Below are 7521 nucleotides of genomic sequence, written 5' to 3' on the forward strand. Positions count from 1 at the left end.
GGTGAAGAGTGCAGATGTATGCAAATGTGGGTAGTAACCTTGGCTATCTCCTGATGGCTCTCTCCCTTCTTTCTTCTCCCAAAGGTAGGATCACAGAGAGCAGGAAGGGAAGAAGGACACCTTAGCAGAGCTAAGGCAGATCTTCTGTTTTCACCTTGAACAAGAAATCCCCTGACATCTCTTTAGGTAGCACATGGATAATGAGGACATTATCCATGTACTTCTATGGGAATGGGATTCAAACTCGGGACATAAAAGATCCCCTCTTCCACCCTGACCCCCTCCTTGCCTTTGGCAACTCAGCCCAAAACCAAATGAGCTTGGAGACAGGACCATTTTCATAAAAATAGTGGCTTTTTTGTACTTAGAAAATTCAGCCAGTGTCTGGTGGATACAGAGCTGGCTGGTACTGGGTGAGTAGGTGTGCTTGGGGTTGGAGTCATTGCTCTGGGGGCTCTGGGAGGGCTGGAGCAAGGCCTAGAAAGAGGGCCTTTGGTATTAATTTGTGAACAACTTTATCTTGACCATGAGTTCTCCACTCTAAGTAAGCATCTCCACTCCAAGAAGGGCAGCCCTCCTCATGGAGTGTCCCCATGGTACCTGGCTGGGGACTTCATGGCAGAAAAAAGGCCCACCCACCCATCCATAGTAATAGTGTTTGTGGTGCAATGATGTGGGCCCTGGGGAAAATGAGACAGAGAATGAGTTAAAGTCAGGTGGTAGAAAAGAGGGAAGAGGCACCAGAAGATGAGAAGAAATGGGATAACCCCATCATTACATGCAACCTCCTCCACACCTCTGTTAGTCCAAGGTGGGTGGCTGCTTACCAAGAAGGTCCTACAGAAGTTGGAGCCACTAAAAAATGAGGCAAAGGTGCATGTGAATTCCTCTGATGGGACACAACCCTTGAACTGAATGCATTCATCCTCTTCTACCTCTTGGTTCAAGGCAGTCAGTAGCTCTGCCAGAGTCAGGTGGGCTGATACAGTGAGGAAAACCTGCAGTTCACAGAAGGAGTTCTGTTCTTCATCATCAAATCCTACGACACATCCATATATAACATAAGTTGTGTTTTCCCAAAATGAAGTTTAGAGGAATCTAGTCAATCAGTAGGTAAAAAAAAAAAAAATCAGGGTTTGAGATGTTTGAGATGTTGGAAGATGCAATTCTCAGAATTCACCAATTCTCAGTGATGTTTTCTTCTGAGACGCAAGACTTCACATGATGAATAGATGGTGGCGGCAAAGGGTGGAGGGGCTTGAGTCACAGAAAAAAAAATCATTCCTGGATTTTAGGTTTTGCTTATTTCCAGAAACCTAGAGCCTGAGGCAATGAAACAGGATTAACACACAAGGGCAATATTAAGGGTGGCATTGCATCCTCCCTCCAAATTTATATGTCAAAGTTCTAATCCCCACTACTTCAGAAGACAGGGTCTTTACAGAAGCAATTAAGTCAAAATGAGGTCATTAGGGTGTACCCTAATTCAATATGACTCTTCATAAACAGGTGAGCTGTGGACATAGAGAAAGATGTACACAGAGGGAAGACATCTCCAGTTCTTACATGGCTTTTAGCAAATAGCCTTTATTATTGTTATTTGAATCCCCCTCTCGTAGAACTGAGTAGTTCACAAGGTTCAGGACAATATGCGTAGAGTCCATCAGAATGATCTGGAAAACAGCTCTCTCTGCCACACTGGATCATATCCTTCCTCCAAGTTGTCATGGTCCACTCACCATTCACATGAAATGGAAATAAACCTGCAGATGCAGTCATTTAAGGGTGAGTCAAAAAACGTTTTAAACAGGCTTAGCCTACCAAGTTGGAGCTATTATTATTATCTCTATTGCAAAAATGGAATTCAATACCCACAATAAGAAGAAACAAAAAAAATGTTGTTAGAAGTAGAATGTGTAGAGATGATAGGACTCAGTGCCCTTGGATAAGGAAAAAAGTGAAGGCTGAAGGTAAGACAAAGCAATTCCCAAACCTTGTGCATTTGTTTATTTCTTTGCACAAAAATAACCTTATTTGGACTTTATGCAAAGTATACATGAATTGAAACATCACATGTACCCCATAAATATGTATAATTTTTATGTATCAATTTTTTTAAAAAGTAACCACATAAGGAGATGGATGTGTTAATTAGCTCAATTTTGGTAATCACTTTACAGTGTATGCATGTATCAAAATATCATGCTATATTCTATAAACATATACAATATTTATTTGTCCATTATACATTAATAAAGTCAGAAAATAAAATTTTAAAAATAGCAGTAACTATTTATTAGTTCTCATCCATGTGCCAGGCTCTGTCTTAGGAATTCCTCCATAGTTTATACTTAACCTTTACGTGATGCCAGAAGGAAAACGTTATTATTAACATCTTGCAAGTGAAGAAAAGCACGGCTTACAGAAGTCACAAGGTTTGTCCAAAGCCACAATTAGTAAGTTGTGGATCCTGGATTACTGTGGCCCTAAAACACATCTGTTTTTCTTCACACCCTTCAATAAATGCTTGCAGAACAAGTTCCTCTAATTCCAGATGGCAGAGTGAGAAACAATGGCCACTCTTGCTAGAATCTAAGAACTGCTGCACAGGAGTTTTAGCTTGAGGAATCTGCAATTCAAGCAGAACCTGAGTCCCTGTGGATTGTGACAGTGAAGACAGTTCAGCATAAAGTCAGGCAGAGAGCACAGAATTTACAGAAGAGGGTCATTGAAGCTCAAACAACACAAGACTTTGGGAGACTGCCACTTTGCTCAGAAACCTAGCATGGTACCACTGCCTGAATTGCACAGGGCCAACAGGGACATCAGAAGGAGCCTGGCCAGCATAAGCAGCTCTTATTTCTCTAGTAGCTAATGTTTCAGTGGGCCTCAACAAATGTGATGAGCCTTGTGTGCAGTCCATACCTCTGTCCCTATACTTAAAGTGCTAGGTACTAGCCAGGTACAGTGGTGCACATCTGTAATCCTATCAATCCTAGGGAGCCTAAGGAAGGAGGATTGTGACTTCAAAATTGGCCTCAGCAAAAGCAAGACACTAAGAAAATCAGTGAGACCCTGTCTCTAAATAAAATACAAAACAGGGCTGGGATGTGGCTCAGAGGTCGGTGCTCCTGAGTTCAATCTCAGGTACCCGGCCCAAAATAAAAATAAATAAATAAATAATAAAGTGCTAGGTACTTTAAAATATGGGAGGGAGAAAAGTTTGGGAGCCTGGAGTACTCAGGTCCCTGAAAAGATTTAATGCTGATACTGGAAAATTCAAAAAGGGTGCAGTTGGTGCCCTACAGTTAAAACGAAAATCTCATGTCACATATTTCAGCACATAGCATCTTCAATCCCTGTTGAAATGCTGTATCACAAGCTGGAAGCTGAGACTCAGAGAGATTTCAGTAGTTCGCTCAAAGTTCCATGGACTGTCCATGCCTGGTAGAGAATAGCGGTTTCTCAAAGATGATATCAAACTGTAAACTGGACACAGCTAAGGAATTTCTCCTGCCACTGGGGGGTACCCCTCAGAACAAAACTAGCTATTGGAATGAGCCAGTTAAGCTTGCTTTTTCTTACTTTGATTCATAAAAGGTGTAGTGAATCTGGGGTAGAAGATGGGACAAGCCCTGTGTCTGGGGCTCGGCATCAAAGATAATGGAGTCCTGGGAAACTCTATGAAGAAGACTAGCAAACTGTGAGCCCGGGGTTGTTGTGAGGAGAGCAGGGCTTCTGGGATGGGCCAAAGGTGGACATGTCAGCTCTGCAGTGTCCAGGCTGCAGGGGTGATATAAGCAAATGCATGACCTCCAGCAAATTCTTAAACCTCTTTATGCTTCCATTTTCTTTTTGTAATTGAGAATTATTATTTATTCCTGATTTGTGTATGGGAAGATTTAAATGAATTACCTTATACTAATATAAGTATACTAATACAGTAACATGTAAATTTATATATGAGCTGACAACCCTCACTTTTAGGCTCTGCAGTGGTGAGAGGTGGTGGAGATGGGACTCGAACCCTGGAAGTTCAACTCCATAATCTGTGCTCTTTGCTTCTATTAGTTCTGCCCTAGGCCCAGGCTTTCCCTTTCTGTGTCAGAATGAGCCAAAGATGGGCAGAAGACAGTGTCCCAGAGGCTTGCATTGCAGCTGACCATTGACCACAGATGGCATATTTGAGGAATTGGGCAGTGTGGGATGGGGAAGGGAAGTTCATGTTCCTTGACCTATGTATGCAGCTAGAATTCTCATCTGCTGCTACCTAGCATAGAACTTGAGTGAGGGTGGAGTATCTCTGCAACTCAGTCTGCACCTGTCAAGCATGCTGATATCCAACCTAAAAGGTCCCTGATTAGATGAAGGGAATGTGTGTACAAAGTAGGAGTTTCTCCTGACATGTGACAGGTGCTTGGTGAATTCCTAAGGAGCTAGCTGCCTCACTTCTTCTTTTTTTTCTTCCACATCTTTTTTTCCTTTTATTTAAAAACAAAATTTTAGAAAATGGCAGTTAATAAAGGGTACAAACAAATCAACAGAGATATAGTAGTGGAAAATAGACAATATAAAACTCAAAATGCCACTGACTTCTTCAATTGGTTAAGAACCAAAAGTGTAACAGGCAGGTCTGCTTTAAACAAAGTTAAAAGCTATATATATATATATATATTTTTTGTGTGTGTGTGTGTGTATATAACAGGCAGGTCTGATTTAAACAAATTTAAAAGCTGTATTGTGTGTGTGTGTGTGTGTGTGTGTGTGTGTGTGTGTGTATGATTTCACTCAAGTCAGATATACACAAACCCACAACAATGGTGTGTGAAGGAAAGCTCTCATACACAAGAAGTTGTATCCTAAATTCTTCAGGGAAACGATTGTTGAAACATAAATTAACATAAAGTCAGCAACGGGTTACACAATTTTAAAAATTCAATTTTCAAATGCTGCATGGCACAAAGCTATACGACAGAAAGTACTACTAAGTACAAAAGAAAAAAAATCTTGTATAGCTTTAGCAAGAATGCTTTTCCAAAGCATGTTAAAACAACACAATCTGCAGACCAAGGAAGCTATCGTTAGATGAAAGAACTAGAATGTCTCATATCTGTGCTAGAAAATTCTATTTTTCCAGAATAGATGACAATTTCAGGCCATAAAAGGGAAATTTTAAATATTTCTTATTTTATTCATTTTAAGTTCTGTTTCTTTCCCCATCCATACAGTAATTCAGCATGATCCAGAAGAAAGAGACTGCTTTTAGAATTGGCTGCTTTATTTTTCTTTCTGTGGCAAGACTGTCATGGAGCCTGGATATTTTAGGCTTGTATGCATTCATGAACAGTGTCCCGCTGTGGTCAAAAAACTTAGCAATGAACTTGGTGAATTCAGCTTCCTGCTGCTGCTTTGTTCTCCCACTGATGAAGGTCAGCTTCAGGGTATATCTGTCATCAAACCCTTTGAGACTGAAGCATAGTGGCCAAATATCATCAGGATCCATCCCAGTAGGATCTTTCCTGTGAGCCACAAGAAAGGTACTCTTCTCCTTATATGAGGTATAAATGGTCAGAATCCCCATCATCGCAAAATAGGATATGACTGCATAGAGCCAAACTGGCTTAGACTCAGAAAAGGGGTGCATATAATCTCCAGTCAAAACCACTATGGCAAAGAAACAGGAGATGGTACAGATGGCGAGGCCACTGTCAGTTAGCCCAAAATTCTCCACATACTTGTACCTTTTTGTAGAATCATCCAAAGAGTTTTCACAGCTGATCTACCCATTTGTCAATTTTTTTGAGGCTTATCATCAATCTTCCACTTATCTAACAAGCTGCTGCGGCTGCTGCCTGTTCTGCAGCTGGGGCCACCACCAGCCACACTACTATCTTCGCCACCACCCCTTCTCCCACCCTGTGCAGCCACCACTCCCTCCTATCTTCTGCATCTCCCTCCCTGCCTCACCGCTACCCAGCATCCCTGCTCCCTATTCACTAGGAGCATGGGGTTTTCTGCCAATTATCTTTGCTCACTTCTGCCCAGGAAATTTCCTCAGTGTTCCCACCCCCTCATTTGCTCTCCTCATTCGCCCGCTTCCCTCATCTCTTTCTCAAGTGATGTTTGCAGGCTCTCTCTCTTCTGTTCATTCTGAACACTGGGGTTTCTCTGTGTTCCACCGTTGGCCATCTTCTCTAGTCCCGCCCTAAACACATGATGAGGGGTCATAATCTGCACATCCGTATCCTGACGGCTCCTGATCCTACACGCTCAGCCCTGTCTTCCTGAATGCCTTACCCATATTCCCCATGGCCATTGCTACTCTGATATCCTCTTTGTTATGTGGGAATGGAGACCCTCTTTTTAAATCCCTGTATTAGCAAAGGTTCTCCAGGGATAGAACCATAATAGGGGACAGACAGATGTATCCAGAGATAGATGGAAAATGAAAGGATATTTGTTAAAGGAATTGGTTCACTTGGTTATGGAAGCTGGGGGATCTCACAGTACGTCACCTGAAAGCTGGAGAAACAGGGAAGGTGGTAGCCTGGCTCCATAATGGGAAGCAGGTTGTAGAACTTCAGGTCAAGACTGATGGCCTGAGAACCAGGACAGTGGTGCATGTCTCTGGTCTAAAGGTCAGAGAATCTGCAGTTCTTGTGTCTAAGAAAGGGAAGGCTCCAAGAGATAGCAGGCAGTGTGCACTGTGGGCCCGCTGGCCAGGCCGCTGGGGCCTCTGGAGGGCAGAGAAGCTCTGCACCAGGCAGAGTCTGGAGGCTTCCCTGGGCATTTCACTCTCTCATTAGATAATATCTCTATTACCTTATTACATTTTATGAGTAATAAAATGCTTTAAAGGAAAGTTTTTATAGATTTTTTTAACTGCATGTCTTTTCCTGGTTTTTGGACAAGGGAGCCCTCCTTTTCGTGTTGCTCTTGGCCCCACAAATAATGTAGATAACCTTACTGTCTAGACTTGAGAGAGTAATTTAAATTTAAAACAATTTTTTAAAAACCAGCAAAGAATTAGAAAGTGATATGAAAATGTGGAGTGACTTTGCAAAGGCTGAATAGAATAAAGGAAAATAAGTAAAAATTATACTGTGTGAGAAAGACAGGCTGTATCCATAAAATGGTTATTGATGAAATTTTAGCAGTAGTGATAAAGAAAGAGACAGTTTTTAGAACTGCAGGATCAGCAAAGAGCCTATGAAATAATAGAAGATACTGAGTTTAAAAACAGCCTACTGTGTGACCTTGGATGTTGGAAAATAAATTTCTTAGTTGATTTCACCAAACTGAATGATACCTAAGGGATAGGAAGAATAAGTTGTTAATAGATTGTTTCAAAAAGCAGAGAAACTTGGGGAAGGAAGAAGTAAGGGGAGATACACACACACACATACACACACACACATACACACACATACATTCACACACACACATACACACACACACATACACACACATACATTCACACACACACACATACTGTACTCTGTACTGTATTTACTGTACCAA

The 7521-nt window shown here is 41.6% G+C and overlaps 1 pseudogene; it reads right to left on the reverse strand.

Annotated features, from left to right (window-relative positions):
• Window positions 1-5197: 5197 nt before the first annotated feature.
• Window positions 5198-6623, reverse strand: LOC113190337 (signal peptidase complex subunit 2 pseudogene; annotated as a pseudogene).
• Window positions 6624-7521: the final 898 nt, after the last annotated feature.

The sequence above is a fragment of the Urocitellus parryii genome, chromosome 5 (genome assembly GCF_045843805.1).
Source record: "Urocitellus parryii isolate mUroPar1 chromosome 5, mUroPar1.hap1, whole genome shotgun sequence".
Classification (NCBI taxonomy): Eukaryota; Metazoa; Chordata; class Mammalia; order Rodentia; family Sciuridae; genus Urocitellus; species Urocitellus parryii.